The 20,375-nt window shown below is 44.9% G+C and overlaps 1 protein-coding gene and 1 pseudogene across 1 annotated transcript in view; both read right to left on the minus strand.

Annotated features, from left to right (window-relative positions):
* The window catches only part of GRIN2B (glutamate ionotropic receptor NMDA type subunit 2B), a 388,923-nt gene that overhangs the window by 312,512 nt on the left and 56,036 nt on the right, over positions 1-20,375 (minus strand). The gene's annotated exons all lie outside the window — the stretch shown is intronic.
* LOC105062341 (zinc finger protein 280D-like) lies at positions 293-15,583 on the minus strand (annotated as a pseudogene).

Here is a 20,375-nt window from a genome sequence, read left to right on the forward strand (position 1 = left end):
ATTTTTTTTAAACTAACCTATGAAGGTATATTTTCAGAATTAAAGGCTACAATAGCATATCAACAATTTTCCCAATTAAAACTAAGAACACTTGGTCTGGTTTATAATCTTAAATAGTTTATCATTATGCAATATTCATTACTGATTATACTTGGATTCAAGTTTTGATGGCAGTTTTCAATGCTGCATCTATTTAATTTAAGCATATTACTTAATTTATGAACCAGTTGGTGGTTAGTTCCTGGTTGAGCTATTGTAATGATGGCGACATTTTCTGAGGCCACCTATGCTTCTACTGGATGACTACCCGTGATAGGCCAGAAGTATAACTGGGTACTGCAGATACTGGTAAATAATATCCAATAGGCCCCTAAGATGACTGTGTAGTTTCAGAAATACTTACAGATTTAGACAAAGGCTGAGCAACCGCAGAACTCTCTGAAGATGTAGATTCAGGATGAAAGTTTTTAGGCAGCCACTGGATTTGATCTTGAGTTCACGTAATGCTGACTGGTAGGCTTGAAAGCAGCAGTAATATCTCCACTGGGTGCACTATTCTTTATTCCCCTGCATATGAGCGGGGATTTACCTTGTTCGAAATATCTGAAATTGTGGGCTCTAAACTCGATCTCTCTCCAACCAAGACTGGCTCATCTTCATCATCATACTCACATTCTTCTACTTCCTTCTGCCGAGGTTCCAGCTCTTCTTCACACGCCATCAAGAGTTGTGCCATTTTTGAATAATTTTTTGGTGAAAATTGGTGTCGCCCATCCAGTGGCAGAGCTGGCTTTCAGCAAACTGCCACCTAAATACTCGTGAGTCCAGACAAGGCGGCGGCGAGTTACATCTCAGTTGTCCTCCCTTCTCTCCTGTTAAGTGGTCTTCTAACAGTTTAATTCGCAGGTCCCAGCAACAGAACTGTGAGCAGAGCGGATCCACCTGACTAGGGCCCAGAAGGGGCAGAGAAAGAGGGAGAAAAGGAGGTCTAGGTAAAAACTAGACGGCAGTTTTGTAATAACTGTAAATGGAGTGAAATCTTTAAAAACTGTATTTTAAAAAAGAAGTGGGGGGCGACACCTAAAAAGAATATTCCAGTGACTCCCGGGAATGCCGCCGCGAAGCCGGCGGCGAGGCCACGGGGGCGGGGCGGGGCCCCCGAGGAGCGGCGGCGCGGGGCATCATGGGAAGGCCCCGGTCCGCCCGCGGGACCCGGGCTCCTGTCCAGCGTGGGAGGCCGGGAAGCCGCGCGGGGCGTGCTCGGCGGCGCAGGCGCTTCCCCCCCCCCCCCCCCCCCCCCGGCTCCAAGGCTGCGATGCCCGCCCCATGCCAGCAGCCCGTTAAGGCCAGGGTCCTGCACAGCAGTGGGTCCCTGCCTGCTCGCCAGCAGTAATCCCCAGATTTCTATTTAGTCCTTTCACAAATCTTGTAGAACACCTTTTATACGTCATTGTTTCCTGGAGATAGTTTTCAGCTTGTCCTTCTCTTCTTTTAATCCAGTAACCATAGTTCTTTCCCAATGTCTTGTCTAATGATTCTAAAGTCTGCAGATTTTGCTGGTCTGTCTCTGCAACTTTCTTCTGGTCGTGCTGGATTTGTTGCGTGCTAGTTACCACTGCAAGTACTGCTCACTACCCTTGAAAGTGGAGGGGAGGAGGTAGTTCCCAGGAGTCTTAGGATGAAGGTGGCTTCTCCCCAAATTTTACATTTGCTTTTGCCAGGTGCATAAGAGTACTAGGAACCCAGAACCACCTCTAACTGAATTTCCTGCTGGAGGGTTCTCGACTGTCCATTTATGCAAATACGGGTTGAAAGTACTCTGCTGGGCTGAGAGCCCTCTGGTTACAAGTCTTCAGCGACAGGTTTCTTTCACTTCCCCACCTCCCACCTCCTTCTGCTCCTCAAAGCAGCTCTCCCTAGACTTGCCTGGGGATGTAAAGCAGGTATTTCTGGTTCAGAGATCTCACCTTAATATGGTAGGGTTTCCCCAGGGTCCCCATTTGAACTGAGTTCCAAGCTTAGTTTTCTGCCCTCTCCTATGGGGCCATCAAAATTGCAGCTCTATTTCCTGGATCAGCAAATACCACTGGGTAAATGGAGCTCCAAATGCTTTTCTCTCTCTTGGACTGCAATCCCCTGATTACTCATTTTCTTATAACATTTTGATGCTTTTAAGACAACATTCTTTTTATTCAGTATTTTAATTTGTTTTTAGCCAGAGGGTTAGGCTGAATGGCCAGACTGCCATATTCCCAGAGATGAAGTGCCATTTCTTTGTACTCCTGTCACTTAACATGTTTCATCTTGGCCTCCTAACTACACAAATCCACAGGCACTCTGAGCCATACCTCCTGTTCTCTGGTATCAAAGCTTAAAGTGCACTGCGCACTGCAAGGCAATTCTCAACCCCCCTTCCATCTCCTCCCATCCCCTTATTATACAGTTTCACTACATTTGATCAATTCCAAGAACAGCATTTCGAGTCTCAGGAACAGCACTGTTGTTGAAAGATGACTATCTACTTACCAATATGGAGATAAATGGTAAAATCCCAGGAAATGCATGGTTTTCACATGGTCTGCTGTAAGTGTGCTTGTGAGTATGTGTGTTTTTTGTGTTTGTGCATACACACAGGAGAAAGTGAGAGCAGGAGAGAGGGATATATGGGTTAAGCTTTAGTCTGGCAAAGTCAATTCCATCTTGTTGTACTATGTGTAGATGGCTTTACAACTTTGTAAATGGGCATGATGACAATGATTTCCTTATCTGGACAATCAGAATAAGCTGTTCCAAATGTCATTGTCAAAATGTGTATACAACCAAAGAAGCCAGTCCAATAGTGAATAGGATTAATTTGCAGCATAGTAATTTGTAATTTTAAATAATTCAAATGTTCTGTATAATTCAGACACTATATACATGGTTCTTACTAAGAATAAAATTTGCAACAGATTTATCTATGTGAAAATACAACCTACCACATTACTTGGTCATTAGTTAACTATGCAAGTTACTTAACGTCATTTAGTGTCAGATGCATCATTGGTAAATCACAGAGCATGGGCATGAAGTGGTGTACAACTCCTTCCAGCCTCACATTTCTTCCAAAGATTTATTTGTAATAATGGAAAACCATTTAGAAATAAGCTTTTTGCATAAGCTAGTTACATGCAACAACACAAAAGAATTTCACAGACAAAACGTTAAGCAGAAGCCACCAGACAAAAGAGTACATATTGCCTGATTTCCTTTATGTGGAGTTCAAGAACCAGCAAAACTCATCTAAGACTTGACAGAAACCTGAATACTGGTTACATCACTACTGGGGGTGGTACTGACTGGAAAGGGGCATGAGGGAACTCTGTGGCATGATGGTAATGTTTTATATCTTTATCTGTGTGATGATTATGTGGGTCTATACACATATAAAAATCATTGAGCTGGACACTTGAGATTTGTTCACTTAACTATGTGTATGTTATACCTCAATTTTTAAGTGCCTAAACAAGGACTCAAAACTTAAACACTTTATTATTTCAATGTTTCTAAAAAGATAAAACAATGTATTCTTTCCTTTAAAAAAAAAAAGTGTGCATGAATGGCATTTTATTTATTACTGCCCATGAATGCCTTGCTTAGAAATGTGTCAGATATTTTTAAATCCTAAAACTTCATTTCTTTGTTTAAAAAAAAAAATCTAATTCAACTTTTGCCAGGTCAGAATGGCATCTTCATCCACCCTACCCCATGCTCCAGTTATCCTGAATTCATAACACTGTATACTTTCCTCTTCCTAAACATCACAGAAATACCTGTGCCATGGAAATTTTTCTGGATGCTAAGCCTTCTCAGTTCTCCACTGTAGGGGAGCAAAATTTGCCACCCCAAAATGTCTGTGTAGCATGCAGATTATTTCAAGCCCAAAACAAGCAAGGTTCAAAAGACTCAGGAACAAACTTTGAACTTCCTCTTGACTGCCTAAAAGAATTTAGAGAGAAGGTCTGTTCCCTGAATAGAGCTATCACCAGAGATACCTGCAAAGAATATGGGCTAAAGGTGGTGGGGGAAACTCCAGGCAAGGCCTACAGATCAGAGTCCATTCCGTCCCATAGTCTCTTCATGGCACAGAAAACATTTATTTACTAAACAATTGCTTTTCCATTTTCATGTCAGTTGCCTTCCTCCCCTTTGAGGTCCCAAACCACTACCATCAACATCCTCCTGTGTCTTTAGCTGGAGCTAGTTTTTAAGGTGAGGGTTTTGGCCATTTGGCAAGTTACTCAGTTTTCCTGGGTCTCTCTTATGTATACATGCTGTTCAACTTTTGTCTGATTTTCTCCTATTAATCTGCCTCATCTCAATTTCATTCTTAGACCAGCCAGAAGAACATAGAAGGGTAGAGGAAAACTTTTTCCTCCCGGACACCATCAACTCCCTTCACCAAGAAAAAAAATAAGAAAACCACACACAAATATTCTAAAGAATTCCAGATTTGAAAAGGAAAAAATTAAAATGCCCAATTGTAATAGGAGATGCTGGAAACTGCTGTTAAACCTGTTCTTGAGACAGTTCAGACTGTTAATAACCGCCAGCATTATCAAGCACTCATTATGCATCGTGGTGAGAGCATTAAACTGGTATCATGTTATCAGATAATCATAGAAAGTCATGAAAAAGATACTAATATTAACCCCATTTAATGAACGAAGAATTTAAGATTAGAAGAGGTAAAATTTACCTAAGTTTGTATGTCTAGTACCTGGCAGATGGTGGATTTAAACTCAAGAAGCTTGATTCCAATGCAAAAATTCTTAACTATCACACTCTAAAATCCTTCATTACCATGAATTGAACTCTGTCTCCCTTTACTTTACACCTAGTTCTGCTCCTTGGGGAGACAAAGAGCAACTTTAATCCCCTTCCATATGACCACATTTCAAACACTTGAAAATTGTCACGTCCTGCCCCGATCCCCTCCTACAGGTGACATACCACCACTGCCTTCCACAGTTTTCTTTTGTTTTGCTTTGTTTTTAATATGACTTGTTTCAAGTCATGTCCCCTTGCTTGAGACCATTCACAAAGTGCACCCTAGTGTATTCAGTAATTGCCTGGAATGGAAGAAAGGACATTCAAAGTGGCCTGAAAAGTACACACACAAAGCACACTACTCCAGAAGAGAAGAACCACTTTCATGGAAGCTAGAAATGCTTGGTAAGTAGTGGAAGAAGCGGTCAGAAGGAGGGGCCCTGGGGCTGCGTGTGCGCCGTGTTTAGTATAAACGGGCACTGGTTCGCACCCAGAAACAAGGGCAGCCTCCAGGAAAGCGACGTAAAGATCCTTCCTTCTCTCCTTCTACTTTCCTGAAGGGGATCAAACCCACTGATCCTTGGGCAGCAGGAAGGTCCAAATTTTGGAGCTCCAAACTCCACAGCACAAGCAGGCCATGATCCACAAACCTTCCTTTGAAGCTGACTTAACAACTTCTCATGTGTGTAGAAACCACATGAAAACTCACGACTGGCTATAGATAAAGAGGAACAGGACCTGCTCATGAGAACTTATCTTTGATTGGGACTACCTGGGTTCAACACTGGGAGGTCGGAAGCTTACTGTGATGGCCAGTAATAATAACCCTCCACAGGGCAATGGCTATGCGCTGTGTCCTAGTGATGTGGAGTCCAGACATAAGGGGAGGGCAGGAAATGACGAGCTTTGTTCTTAAATCCAGTAAACCTTTTTGATCAGGCTTATCAAAGTCTCAGGGAAAGAGAGGAACTGGATGCATCGTAACAGGCTGGGGCACAGCGCCCACCACAGACGTGCTGTGAAGATACACCAACTCCAGCGGCCTGACGGCTGCCATACTACTGGTCACTAAACTGGGACAGAGACTAGAGAGACTCAGGAAGAAAGAGGCAAACAAGAGGGCCGTAAGGTTGGAGGACTTCCCAGGAATAATAAAGATAAATGTGACAAGGAACAAATACGAGAGAGAAAAGGATGCTGCAAACAAGAGACAAACTAACGGTGGCTCTTCTGATTTATCTAAAACATCAGCGATGAGAATAGGGACCTGAGAAACCAGCTTTGTGAAAAGCTCTTGTTCCTAAAGACAGATTGATTGATTGCCAGAGATTATTGAACAACAAAGAAATACCACCTCCTATAGTCTAAGAAACAATCTCCAATTAAGGCAACTAAAAATATTTCCCTAGGAAAACCAACAGCAGAAGCCATTTATACTGTATTTCGGAAATGGATTTTAATATGTTCCAGTTCAAATAGTTGAGATTTTTCTTATGAAGTTTAAACCTGGACAAACTGCTTCCAAACCTACTTATTCCTTCACTGACAAATACAATCATGCTCCTGGGCTTAGATCTTATTATTATTAAATACTTACTAAGTCTCCCTGGTGTGCTGAATGCTGCACAGAATAGATGGATAAATACCTCGTGTGCCCTCCTTTGAAGGGCTTAAGAGTCTTATAAAACTGATAGGACACACAAATAAACACCCCCAAAGTTCTGCCGGAGACTATTTACAAGAATCAATGTCATTACAGTGCCCTGGTGTTAGGTGCAGGGATGAAAACGAAACTGGACTTGCTGGATGAAAAGGGAGAAACACCCAGACATCATTATTCCAGCAACAAGCAGCCTTCTCTCTCCCTCCTTTCTCATCCCAGAGAAGGTGCAGCCCTCTCCTGTCCGTAGCTAATCCTTTGGCCCCCCGAGTCCTCCTTCCATCTCTTCTCCCTGCCGCTGCTCTGGCTCAGATCTTCATCTTTTCCGGCCGGGATCGCCATGAAGGCCTCACCTCTCTGAGCAATCCTTCTGCACACCATCTCCTAAAGAATTTTTTTTTGTAAAACATAAGGTTCACCGTGTCACTCCTCTGTTTAAAGATTCTTCAGTGTTTTCCCATAGGTCGCAGGATATAGTTTGAATTAATCCCTTCGCGTGACATAAAATGATCTTAGCGGTTTGCATCTTTCATAGATTTTCACTCTCCTCTTAGGGCACAACCCCTCAGGAACCTTTCTACTCCAAACCTACTGCCCTTGACTTGAAGGCTCTCAAATCTCTTACTCCTTTTCACATCTCCACACCTTAATGCCTGCTGAAGGGCCACCCTTTCTTTCTCCCCTTATGGAGCTAGTTCAAGCATCACCTTCCTTTTTGTATCACTAACATTTACCCAGAATTTATAAGAAAAAAATAAGAGATAATGTGCCTAAAGCAGAATAAAACGATATTTTAAAGTATCAGAATGAATGCAGGGTCACATAGGTGGTTCAGACTTGCAGGGACTTTAGGAAAGGATGGGGTTCCCTGTCTTGACACCAAGGGTCTGGTAAAGTTTGAGGCAGAGAGAAGGGGAGGAAAGTGGATTCACCTCCGAAGTCTGCTCTGACCTCACGGCCTGGAAAATAGGTACCAACCCACAACCTCTGTAGAGTTTGTGTCAATACTTATTATTCTTTACACAGTTCTCCTTGGCTACCTGCTCGCCGCAGGCAATAAATCAAAATCCTATCTTCTGGCTTTCTGGAGGGCCCCTTATCTTCCATGGCTTTGCAGGAAGATGGTCTCTTCTCTCTCCCTTTATCGGGACTCCTAATCAATTCCGGAGGCTCTTGTTCCCAGCGCGCACGGCAGCGCCACAACCACAGCAGGCCGGGGCCAGCCGCTGCGGCCCCTCCCTTGCAGGAGGGGGAGCTGCAGACACACGGAGGAGGCTGTTCAAGTGCCTGGTCGCTTTGGCTTCTTTCACTCTCCTCCTTCTCTGTTTTGTTTTTGGTTTTTTTTTGGGGGGGGTGGTTTGAACCTCATCTCATGAAGAAAGCTTTTAGTGGGAAAATGACAGGGTTGACCACGCAAGCCATCTGGCAAAGCTCTGCCACACCTTGGGTGCGGGGCAAGCAGGCTGAGAATGAAAACAGCCCTCAACAGGACACACAGGGCCAGGGGCAGGGGCGACAGGGAGCAGAATTAACCAAGTCAGTAACCGGCAGCCTGCCCCTCCCTCCGCTGCACTGGCGAGGTGGGGGGGGGGCTCCTTAGTGCTCCCCTCCCTGCGAGCACGGGATGGTCATTGGGATGGAGCTGATGCTGCAGCTCCTCCATCACAGGCGGACACTCACTCTGGGTGCAACGGAACAACTGTATGCAGTGAATAATAACCAGCTGGGGTCTCTCGCCACTCACAGAGAAACAAAAGAAAGAGAAAAGCAAAAGAGAGGGGAGATGATCAGAGGTCAGAGAAGAAGAAAGGAGGAAACGAGTGGGACATAAAGCGAGAGGAGAGAGTGAATTAATCTTCACATGGTCAGCATTTAAAGATGATTCGCGAGCAATGCTAGGAAGGAATTAGTGCTCCTGTTAAGCTACATAGCGAAGCTCCGCATTTAATGTAACTGGTGGGAAACCTCCGTTAAGGTTCCAGAGAGCACAGAACTTTCAGGAGAGGTACAGCCTCTTGCTCATGGCTGTGGGCTTGTGGGCGCAGGACAAGGGTGTGGCCAAATTAAGGCGGCCCGGATTTAAGGTGGTGTGTGAACCGGCACTGCCTCCCTAACAATCAGGGTGTAGTGCAGAAGCAGCATGGCCTCAGGATTTGGGGGTGCTGGGTTCAAACTATGTTTCCTCGTCTGTAAGATGGGGCTGAATATAATATCCTTCCCGGGTTTATTTGGGAGAAGTCAATGCATGTGCATTTTGCAACGTGCAATTCAAGTGTCAGCTCCATGTGCCCCCTGACACAAGGAAGCAAGACACAGAAGAATAGGAGGGTCAGCATGCCCCTTACAGACCCCTGGGTGCCTCCTCCTGGTCTCTGCTTAGAAGAGGAGGTAGGCAGGCTCCTGGTCCTGAGGCCAGAATCACAGCCCAGTGCCCCCATGGGCTAGGTAACATCTCACCTCAGTCCGCAGTCCTCCCCTCAGACAGAAATGATGGCGCCCTCCACCTCCCACCGGAGGCAAGAGTAACAGAGGCAGCAGGTATCCAAGAGCCCGTGTAGAAAGGATACAAATTCCATACGCAGAGTCCACATGGCCTGCGTGCAGGACCCACAGATATCTTTAGTCCCGTCAGAGCTATGTTTACCACATTTCCTTGTCTTTTCTGAAGCAAAAATCTCATTAAAGCACAGGCGGAGATTAGCATTAAGACGTGGTTTTAAAGACTAGAATCTTCTAATTCAACCCCTTAATGTCCTTCCGATATCAGCCCTGCTCCCACACAACCCGACACACGTGGAATGGCTGGAGTGAAATGGATGACGGAAGACGGTTGTGTATTGTGACTCACACAGAGAGCCTCCAGAAACTTCCACAGTGTCCCCTTTGAGAACCAGCTACCCAAAGAAGCAATCAGATTGTAGTGCTAGAGGCAGGGAAAGGCTTATAAGGGGTCCTGGACAGCTGGCGCTGCTGCTTGCTCTCTGAGGCACTGGGGGAGGCATTTTCATCCTTTAGGCCTCTGCTTCAGCGCCTGAAAAATGAGCACTCTGCAGTGTGCCACCTGCAGGTGAGCTCTGGCCAGGCCTCACCAACGTGTCACCGCGGCTGTTTAATGCAAATATGAAGCCCTGGGCTGGGCGTGCAGGTGGGTTCCCCACTGTTTCTGACCGCCTTCCACTGGGCACTGCAAACACACATCACCCTGCTTGCCCCAAGGCCATCTGAGATGGCCACAAATGGAGATACTGGTTTCTAAGATGCCACGCCCTCACTGTGTATTTTTTAGACAGTTTACTCTCTCTCTCCGAATCTCGGTTTCTTCATCTATAAAATAGGGGTAAAAACAGGGTCTACTTCAAAGGGTAGTCATAAGGATTAAATCAGTCAACTTTTGCAAAATGCTCAGAGCAGTATCTGGCAGACTGAAGAGTCCTGACTACCTAATTATTATTATTATCATTGTGATTCACGTATTTTCATCTCTGATTCTAGATTCAGCAGATCCTCATCCCATTTATTAAGCTTCCCGTGGAAGAAAAATCCAGCTCAGCAACAGTCCTGGACAACAGGCCATGAGCAAGTGGTTAAGCACTAAGCAGGCTCCAAGGGACTAGTGGGTGGAGCCACGGGCTGACTTCTTAAAATAAATGTCTCCCCTTTGAACTACTGGTTCTTTGCCCACTTGTACCCCATTCCCTCTCCCTACCCCTAAAGCCAGAAAAGCACTGAACGTAAGAATTAGAAGCATCAGATTCCAACTTGGACCCTGCTACCATGAGGCCTTCTACATGTCATTTAATGCCTCCGTTTTCTCATCTGTGAAATGCAGGCAAGTGGCCACTGTCTTAGAGGCAGAAATAAGGCAACCAAGGCGAAAGCACCAACATAGGTCCTGGCATGCGTCAGTCACACAAAAACGTAGTTAGATTTCAACTTGGGTCTGAACCAGTCCGTTTCCCCTCTCTCCACTAGCTCTTTTCAAACCTGCTAGTGGTACCCAAGGGCATCACCCAACCCCTGGCCACAGGCAGACCATCTGCTGTCCTCCCTCTCTATTTTAAGCTGTGCCTCCTGGCCATTCTGGAAAAGTCAGGTATTCTGGAAAAGTCAGGTATCTTGCCGATGTTCTGGAAAAGTTCCTGGCCATTCTGGCCATTCTGGAAAAGTCAGGTATCTTGCCGATGTAACGCTGTAGGCTTCTGGGTCCTTGGAGCAGCACTGCCCGGTAGTACTTCCTGCAATGATGGCATTTTACAGACATGGCGTCTACCACAGCAGCCACATGTGGCCACTAAGCACTTGAAACGCAGCTCAGCAACTGAGAAACTGAATGTGTATTTCGTTTAAGTTTAATTAATTTCAATGTAAATATGACCTGGGGCTACTGTATCCTGTACTGGACAACACAGCCTTAGACCCACTCCCATGTTGTTGCCAAAGTGCTAACTCCAGCGGCTCTTCTGAGCAAGACGTCTGAGCCTTCTGTCCACCTGGCTGCCTATCTGTGTGTGGACTTTGCTACCTCACCAAGGCTGGCCTGGGGGAGTAGGAAAATGAGGTCACTCAATGGCTATTTCTAATGCCCCTCCAATCACTAGGCAACCAGAAGACTTGCTTTTAACATGCAAATAAAATCAGCATTGCCCTGGTTCCCTGCATTTGGGGGAATGTATGTAAATTTCAGCTATCCTTTTAATAGTCACCGAGGGTCTTCCTTGCAGGGGGATCACTCTGTGGGGTATCTTACCAAAGGGCAGAGCTTTCAGGCCATGATAAAAAGCTTGTGCCCCGACTGAGGATGCAGGGCAAAATGCCAGGGACCTTTTCGAAAATGAGATCCCTGGCATTTCAGTTTCACTCAGTCAAAACCCCACAAGAATTTCCTTACTTCACAGTATTTTTTACATTAATCTTGCCAAGATCAGATTCCAAGAAGCAATAAATATTAAGTTAGCTTTTACTTTAAATCAGAAAGTTTGTTAGGTTTGATACCCTACACAAATTATCATCTTTGCCAAAGTGAGATTGGCCCGAAGGGATTGAGACAAGATTCATCCTCTTGTTTAGAACGTGTGAACCCTGCATTGTTTCATGACCTTTACTCGGGGTGTTCAACGTGCTGTGTGGATTGTTCTCAGCCACTTGCCTCAGACAGAACCAAAACGAAACAAAACAACCTGGCCCAAGTAAGAGAAGGTGGCGGGTGGGAGGGAAGGCCCATCTGCTCGTTTGATAAATATCTACCGAGCCTTTACCACATGCCGGGAAGACACAGGTGACGGGGGGGCTCCAAGTTCAGTTAGAGACAGATCTGTAAACAAGTAAGGGCTACACAGAAGGTGCACGGTCCACACAAGCTGCCTGGGAACACAGGCAATGGAGCAGCACATGCCACAGGGAAAGTCAAGGAAGGCTTTCCCAAGAGGTAGTCTTTGAGCTGGGACTGAAGAATGGATAGCCACCCAAGGATGGGAAAGGGGGAGCTATGCTTCCAGAAGAGGACAAAAGCACGGGGCGAACAAGCCTTCTACACTGGGGGCGAGCCCGAGAGGTGGCCCCATGTTCATTTTGGAGCCTCTCAGTCTTCCTAGTCTTTCCTGGCCCCCTTGGCCCTCTTCTACATTCAAGCCACCAGTCCAAGAACATCCTGTTCCTCTTGGTCACACCCCATTATGAGAAGGCTCCAAATCCGGTCCTGCTAACCAAATCCCATGATCCTATAAATCAAGGCTGCTGCTGCTTCTGTACAAAGCCCCAGCAACCCGCCATCTATGTGAGTGGTGTTTGCTGTTTCTTGGAAAAGACCCTCCACTGCTGCCGCAGGTAGCCAGCTCCCCAAGGATAATGGCCCAAAGACTTTAGAGGTAGCTAGAGACCACAGGGTGGGCTGGCTGTGCTGGGAAGTGCAGTGGTACTTAAAACCAGAGAAGAGATGTTAGATGACAGTTAATTTAATAAGAGGCAATGTCAGGAGGCTAAAAGCAGCAGGAAAGTACAGGACAACAGAATGATGCAGAAGAAGAAAAAGGAGACAGCGATGCCCCAGGTAAATGTGGACTAGCTGGAAATTTTTCTGGCATGACATTAAATTCTTAAAATTGATCTTCTAAGCTATGCTTTTTTAGGAGACCACATTTTAAGAAGGTACATTTACCCCAAAGTGCAGAAGAAGCTAGAATATTCACAGGAAACTATATAATATTACAGGTAAATATATATTCAAAACTAGCCTATAACTGTTGGATGAAAATTATCTGCTCCACTATGTGACAATACCTCATTTTAAGTGACAATTTCAATATATACAAAAATGCTTCTTTCTGCTTCTTATTATTCTGGATAATAGAAAAATATCAGATTTGGGGGTAGGGTTTTTTCTGTATCTTCTTATAAATTAGGTCACCTCACCAGGCTTCCTGGCCACGCTGGGTGGATTTTCCCAAATAAAGACATCACAGTGGTCAGCTGGCAACATCAATGATAGAATTCAGGTCCCCAGAAATGGGAACCAAGTAGGGCAGCACTGTGAGAAACGCACTGGACCTGCCATCAGACAGCCAACCATCAGACTTAGCTCTTGATACGTCAAGTCTACACTTTCCCCTCGTGTACACTTAAAAAGACAAGTCTCCAAACTCCTCTGAACCTCAATTTTCTAATCTGTAAAAGGGGAATAGTAATATCTCACAAGATTGCTAGGAAGGTTAAATGCAATGATATAAGTGAAAGCATATGGAAAACAGCAGTCCATAAATCTTGGTTCAGTGGAATCTGAGAAATATCATGCAATTGATTCATAATAGGAGTCTCATGGTCTGGAATCTGGTTATGTTAAAGGAAATGTCCACACAGCTATCAAAACCCCTGGTTTCTCATCCCTGGCCTAATGATCAGTCACAAACAGCACTGACCAAGCCCCGGGCCCTTGCATTTTCTGCCATGAGACGTCGATTAAGGGGAGAGAAAATACAGTAAAATTAGGATGGTTACTTGCTCGCTCCTCGAAAAGCCTGGGGATAACTGATTCACAGACTACCTATTACGAAATTGGGGTCTCCTTTTTTCAGACAGGATTGTAGCTCCAAGGTGAATGACTTTATCAAAATAAAGCTGGAAGAGGATTCCTTCGTCTTGCCCTCCTATGATCTCTTTTTGGAACAATCAGCTTGAGCGTCAGCTTTCTTTCTCCAGATCCTTCTCAGTCTTTCCACCCACTCAAAACTACTGGCAGTCCAGCTAACTTATTTTTATTTATTTCACTTATTTAATACCTCACTTGTTCTCAAAAGGAGTAAGAGGACTTCTAACTCCAGCTAATAAGAGAGGTTTACCTGCTTCCAAACCTCTGTTCTGGGAAGTTCCCACAATGAGCCTGAGTTCCTTTTCTTCCATGTACAGAACCCAAAATCTCTACATTTACCTGCCTGAATTCAATGTATTAGCATGCATATAACCAAACCTTCCCACAAATAGGCATGTAGACCTTCAGTCTTCTACAGTTGGAGTGTCTATGTTCAAAATTTCATACTTGGTGACCTTCTGAATGTAGATTAGAGTTTATAGTTCTATGAGTCCTAATATACAATCCATACAGAAAGCAAACAAAGCGAAGTTTAAGATTATAAACTACTATTCTTCATAGATTCCATTCAAACTATTCCAAAGAAACACTCACTCATAAATTTGTTTCTCTCACAACTTTTCTAAAATTCAAACTCTTTTCTGAACTAACATTCTCTAATACACTCATTTGGAATGGTCCCAACATTTTGGAAACAATGGCCCTGCCTGACGTGAAAGATGCCAGGTAGAGGCCATATGGTTTCTTTTTCTTACAGGCTTAATGACAACTCTAGCAATAATTTTTTTTAATGTGATACAGTCTTTTAAGACAGTCTATCAACTTAATTCATTTGAGTTAAAAAAAAAATAGTGGTGTTCAGTTATAAAATGGTAGGGAAGTATCAAAATGAGCCAACAAAAGCTTTTGGCCAAGATCTTGCTTGAAAGTTGGGAGCTAAAGAAGAGAAAGTCTCCTTGGAAAGACTCCCCATTCTGAGGGCAGTTGGGACCTCAGGGACTAAAAGAAAATAGACCTTCTTCTTTGGGTTCATATCAGAAACATCTCGAAAATGAGATCACTGATGTTGCATTTACCTCCCTTCCCCACAGGAGGAAATCACATTCCTACAGAGGAAAACCCTATAAACCCTTTCAATCAATTCAGCTTTTCACCTCCTGTCTTCCCTAAAGAGCTTATCTCTGAAGAGGCCTCCGATGGTAAGAAACCCCAGAGGAATTCACACACAATCCTGGGACTAACAGCCTGTCTCCTCCCTGAAAGAAGGGAACGGGAGAACCAAGACAGTGGAAAGTAGAAAAGTGAAATAGAAAAGGAAAAAAGTCAATAAACTAAATCTCCTCAACGTGGTTGTGCTTCAGGGAAACCTCGTTCCCTGGCACTTCGAGCTGCACCAGGAGAAGGCTTACGGAGCAGGAGAGTAGTGGGAAAAAGAGGAATGAATACAGCCCCAGCCTAGGCCAAATGTCTGGTTCTCATTACATACAGTGAGGATATTGCTTGTTGATCCTCAGCATCGTTCTCACCCCTCTAAGCTCTCCTCTGCATGCCAGGGCTCTAGAGCCTAGAAACTTCCTTTCCTGGATGCCCTTGCCAGTAAGTTTCTGTTCGAGTCCACCAGTGAGAGGCGAGAGTGAGACGGGGAAAGCAGAGAAGAAAGAGGCGCCACTCTGCCCCCGGTGCAGGCGGAAGCAAGTCCGCAGGTGTTGGCACGCGGCAAAGCCGGTTTGCCTAGGACACCAGGCGTCTCCTGAGGATCACCCACGTGCTTCGCTGCAGTCCCTGCACTTACCTTCTTCCCGAATGGGGCTTTCCTGGCCCTCACTCCCCCAGCCTTTCAAAGGTTCTGTAAACCTCGAATTCCTAGTATTAAACCACTTTCCATTCAAAATATCTAAGGAGGCTCCTGTGAACTTTGGCTCGTGCATTAGTCTCTTCCGCGCTTCTCGAATCAAAGTACACATACCAACCCCCGAGGTCACCAGGGGTTCTGTAAACTGCCGAGAAACACGGGACAGATCCTTGAGCCCCATTTTCCTCAATCATGTCTACTTTAGGAGTTAATTCTGATACTAAAACAATCATTGAAATGTTATAGGGGAAAGGGCATTTTAAAATAAAAATTTAATAGACTCACAGACATGGAAAACAAACTTACAGTTACCAAAGGGGAAAGAAAGGGGAGGGAGAAATTTGGAGTTTGGGATTCACAGATAGAAACTACTACATATAATAGTATAAACAAGGACTGACTACAGCACAGGGAACTGTATTCAGTATCTTGTAAACCTATAATGGAGAAGAATCTGAAAAAGAAAATATATATATATATATATATGTATATATATGTATGTATATATATATGTACTACATATATGTAACTGAATCACTATGCTGTACACCTGAAACTAACACGACATTGTAAATCAACTACACTTCAATAAAAATAGAGCTTTTTATAAAATTTTAAGATAATGATCAAAACTTAAAAGGTCACTCCTGCAGAAGGCCACTCTACACCACCCTCTCAGAATCTGAAGGGCCTGTTCCCTCTCTGCACATCTTGGTGGAAGAGTGGGAGACACAATGCACATCTGTCTTTCTGTCGGTCTGTCTACTCGTCTGCCGCCCTACCTACCTAAGCTTCCTCTGTGCTCCTGTTCCAGAAGGGATTCTGGACGGCACAGCAAAATCACATTTACACTCTGTGTTAAAAACAGTCAGGGCACGCGGTGTTCAAGGAACTGAGCCTCCATACACATGTTGTCTACTAGAGCGCAAGGTCCCTCCTGGCTGGGAAGGCGTCGTGTCTAATTAGCTATGCCTTCTGCACCGTGTGCCTCTAACGATGCCCGCCCATCTTAAGCACTTCATACATATCTCATTCACTGCACTGAGGAATCAAGGAAGAGACGGATAGGTGGATGGTATTTACTAAGCATGTGTGGCGGCACAGCATGGAGGCTATAGGGTGCAAAACATGTAGTGTTAAGTGTGTAACCTTGAGCAAGTTATTTCGCCCCTGAGTCTTAGGTTCTGCACCAGGAAGACAAGGATAATCATTGTACCTTCTTGACAGAGTTGTTAGGGTTGCAGTGAAGGTTCAAGAGACACGAGACAGGCAAAGTGCAAGGTGTCTGGCACCCAGGAAGCTCCCCATAAATATTAGCTACTAAGATGACCGATTTTTCCTGGATTTGAATAGCCTAAAATATGCTTGGATTATATAGCTATACTGAGTCTAATTCAATCTTTCCTCAATGGTTCAGAGAGCACTAAAGTGCTTCAGCAGGTCATTTGAAGTAGAAATTGCGTCTCCAGTTCATTAGCCAGAATGGCAGATAGCAGGGTGCCCTGGTTGTCCCAGCTCAGGCCCTCGCTCACACAACGGAAGCTGGCTAGGAAAAGCTGACGTTTTGGCCACATGGCAGCCTTCCAAATTGAATTGTTATTTGGGGTAGGATTACAAGATTAGCAGAGAGGAGCACACAGTCAATGAAATAATACATTTTGACTCTAAAAAAGAAACTGAGACAGCAGCTCATGAAAGCTTACTCTTTACATGAAATTCAAACTGGCAGAAGTGTGAAGCCCATCAGAGGCTAAACCCTGACTGAAGGCAAATGAACAATTATCAGCGATAATGTACACAGTCAGAGGAACGCCTGCTGGGGAGCCTGTGGCACCCGGGGTAAGTCCAGTTTTATTTAACATCTTAGTTAATGATCTGGAAGAGAGATAAACAGAAGACTAAAGAGAGACGCTGAAGAGGACATCTGTTGGCTTTGCCTGCCAGGCACCCGTTCTCCTGTCGGTGACATCAACACCCACGTTGCGTCTTGAGAAACAACCCCTTCCCCAGTGGATAAAATCTCCTCAAATGAGGTGCCCCTCTCCCTGGAATTTGACTGTTAGGCAGAGTATCCCGAAGACTTCAGAAACCACAGAATCATTAAGCATCATTTGTTCCAGGAGCATATCTCTGGGAGAAAGAAAATGTATTTATTAATTCCTGCTACCTAGATCCTTGGAAGCACCATAGCTTCTCCTCATTTCTTTTCCCTTCAAATCTAATATACATCCCCCACCCCTTAAATTACTCAATATCATATTCTATAGACTGCAACCCAAAAGCCCCACTAAAAGAGATGCAGCTTCCGCTAAATCTGGACTAACTGGAAATCTGCTGATCTGACCCTTCAGCAATTCTCAAAATACTTTTTCAGACATTGGCATAAGAAACAAAGCAAGCGATTTAAAAATCATGGTGTTTTGATTCAACTTGAAAAAGATTCACATTGACATTTTGCTGGGCAAAAGAAATGATTCTAATATTCACACAACAGAACAAGTCACCTGACCTTAGAATGAAGGTGGAAGCAGAGGACCAGACATGAGGTCTCAGTGAGATGAGGCACTTCTAAGTGCCACTGAAGTTCTGTATTGCATGAAGTACAACACGTCAGATGTTAGCGAAGTACAACATGGTAAGTGACCTCTACGGTATCTTGTCTGAATTATTAGGTACACGCTTTCTTTCGAGAGAGAGTATTAAGAGCATAAACCCAATAGGGTTTGGAGAAGCATAATAAAAATGAATCAGCCTGTCCAGGGTACAGGGACGAATGCTAAGGATACACTAGATTTGTTTTTCAACAGCCCAGCTCTCCTGGGTGGAGAGTGAGTAAGGAGGCCACCATCTTTGCTTAAGGCCAAGCGCTGGTCCATGCTTAAGGGCCATACTCGCTGATTATAAAAACTCAGCCACCCAGGCTCAAAACAGGAAGTGAAGCCTAAGGACAAGGCCAGCGTAGCAGCCCGGCTGGTGTTCGCTGTCACCCAACAAGCCTTACGCTGCCTCCACGACAACCCGCCTACGCTGCTCTGGGGACAAGAGACGCCACCCTGTCAACAGCGAAAAAGGCCCCTCCTGCAGGGGGAGTCTGGAAGAGAAGGAGGAATTTTCTTCTCGGTAATGGAGAGATTCAAGATCCATTGCCTAGCCTACAGAGAACAGGGAATGCTACTCCAATTGTTCTTTCCTCCTAGAATCTCTGAGCGACGTGTCTGGAGGGACTGGCCGGGTCCATGTCCTGGGTGGTGCTTCAGAAAGACCTGAAACATACACCACGTTCAGCATATAAAAGGGTACAAAGTAGCAGGTATGTTATAGATAGGTATGTTGTATATGTGTTTAAGATAGACAGTATTGTATCAGTCAGGGTCCCAATAGAAAACAGATGACAATCCCAAATGGGGAGATGGAGGAGAGCTGCCAAAAGAGACTATTTATAAAGGTGTGGGCAGAGTCAAGGGAAACCAAGGGGTGCTGAAACACCCTAGGGCTGCCAATGGTGGGAGCTGTTACTAGCCCTGGTTCCCTGAGGAGGCAAAGCGGAGGGAGCTAGCAATGGAGCCCAGGGGAAGCCGGGCCTGTGACAGGGGCCACCTTAAGGGAGCTGCCATCTTTGGGAGAAAAAGGCAGCCATTCTCAACTCACAGAGCAGCAGGGTGGAAGGAAACTCAAGAGATGGTCATCCAACCTCCCCTTCCTGATGCTCTCTCTTGCCAGGCATCCCATCGGCCAGTCCTAACCAGATGAGTAGGGAGCCCAGGATGTGGTAACCTGGGTTCAGCCTCACAGTGGTCAAAGCAGAGTGAGAGGACAGGAAAGTGGATCTGCAGCGGCGAACAGAGGAACATCCATCTCTGTAACTATATTGATATCTGTATCTAATCTCACATCTTGACAACTTTTCACATCCTCCTGCAAAGTACGTGAAGCTCATTTTACCCCTTCTATTTTTGTGTAAGATCCTCTAACCCTCTCTAAATGCTAATATACATTTTCCTTAATTTTCTCAGTATAAAACTAGGGGATGGGGACAAGAGTGGTATTTCCTCCTTCTCTCCCATCTTTCCCCTGGCATAGACAGGGACAAAAGCTTCCTTAAGACTATAATCATAAAAGAAAAACGAAGATGATGATTATGCTAACTTCCCCCCTAATCCCTCAAAGGAAAATGGAAATCTTTGCTCTAGTAACATATGAAGGGCAGAATCCAGGTATCATCTAATGTACACCTGGAGCAAAAACCAGCCTGAGATTTTTTCTGAGTGGCCGAAACGGCAGCACTGCCTCCCACCAGGGTTGCCCACGTCACCTGCCCCACTCCCCCTTAGGAATAGCTCTCAGCAGCTCCTAGACTCTAACTGTAGACTCAGTTCAAGGCCTCCTGTGTTACTTGACCCAGCCAGGACTCCGGTTTCTACAAAATCCTCTTACACAGCACGTGACAGGGCAGGAATCACAGGAAGAAATTACGGGGTAATTTGGGAACGCAGTGTTAGAAAAGGCTCTAACAAAATGAGAGGTGTTACGTCATGAAAGGGCTGCGAAAGAAAGTAGGACAGCTGTCATGTACTAAATGTTTGCTGACGGAATCTTCAAAGCAGGACTTCCTTGTCCGTTCCCCACCGTGTTGGGAAGGGACTTGTGCATGGCGTGGTAGGTCAGTTACTAGTATCTCATCCACTTCGTCTCTGCTCTGACAGTGGCTCCAGGAGGTGGTTTATGAGTGAACGCAATTCACTGCTCTCCACGACATCAGGCTTTTGGAAAGGACCCCAAACACCCTGAACTTCCCTTGGGACCTTAAAACCAAGGGAGCCCAGTAGTCATCTGCTCCACCTTTCATTCCTGACAGTTAAAATTCAAGCATTCTGAAACAGTTTTTAAAGCTATTAACACTATTAATAGTGAGATTTTGATGAGTTCAAAGTCAGCATTAATGACCTGCTAATGATTTTAATGGTTCTTTCAAT

Source organism: Camelus bactrianus, chromosome 34 (genome assembly GCF_048773025.1).
Source record: "Camelus bactrianus isolate YW-2024 breed Bactrian camel chromosome 34, ASM4877302v1, whole genome shotgun sequence".
In the NCBI taxonomy this organism is placed as follows: Eukaryota; Metazoa; Chordata; class Mammalia; order Artiodactyla; family Camelidae; genus Camelus; species Camelus bactrianus.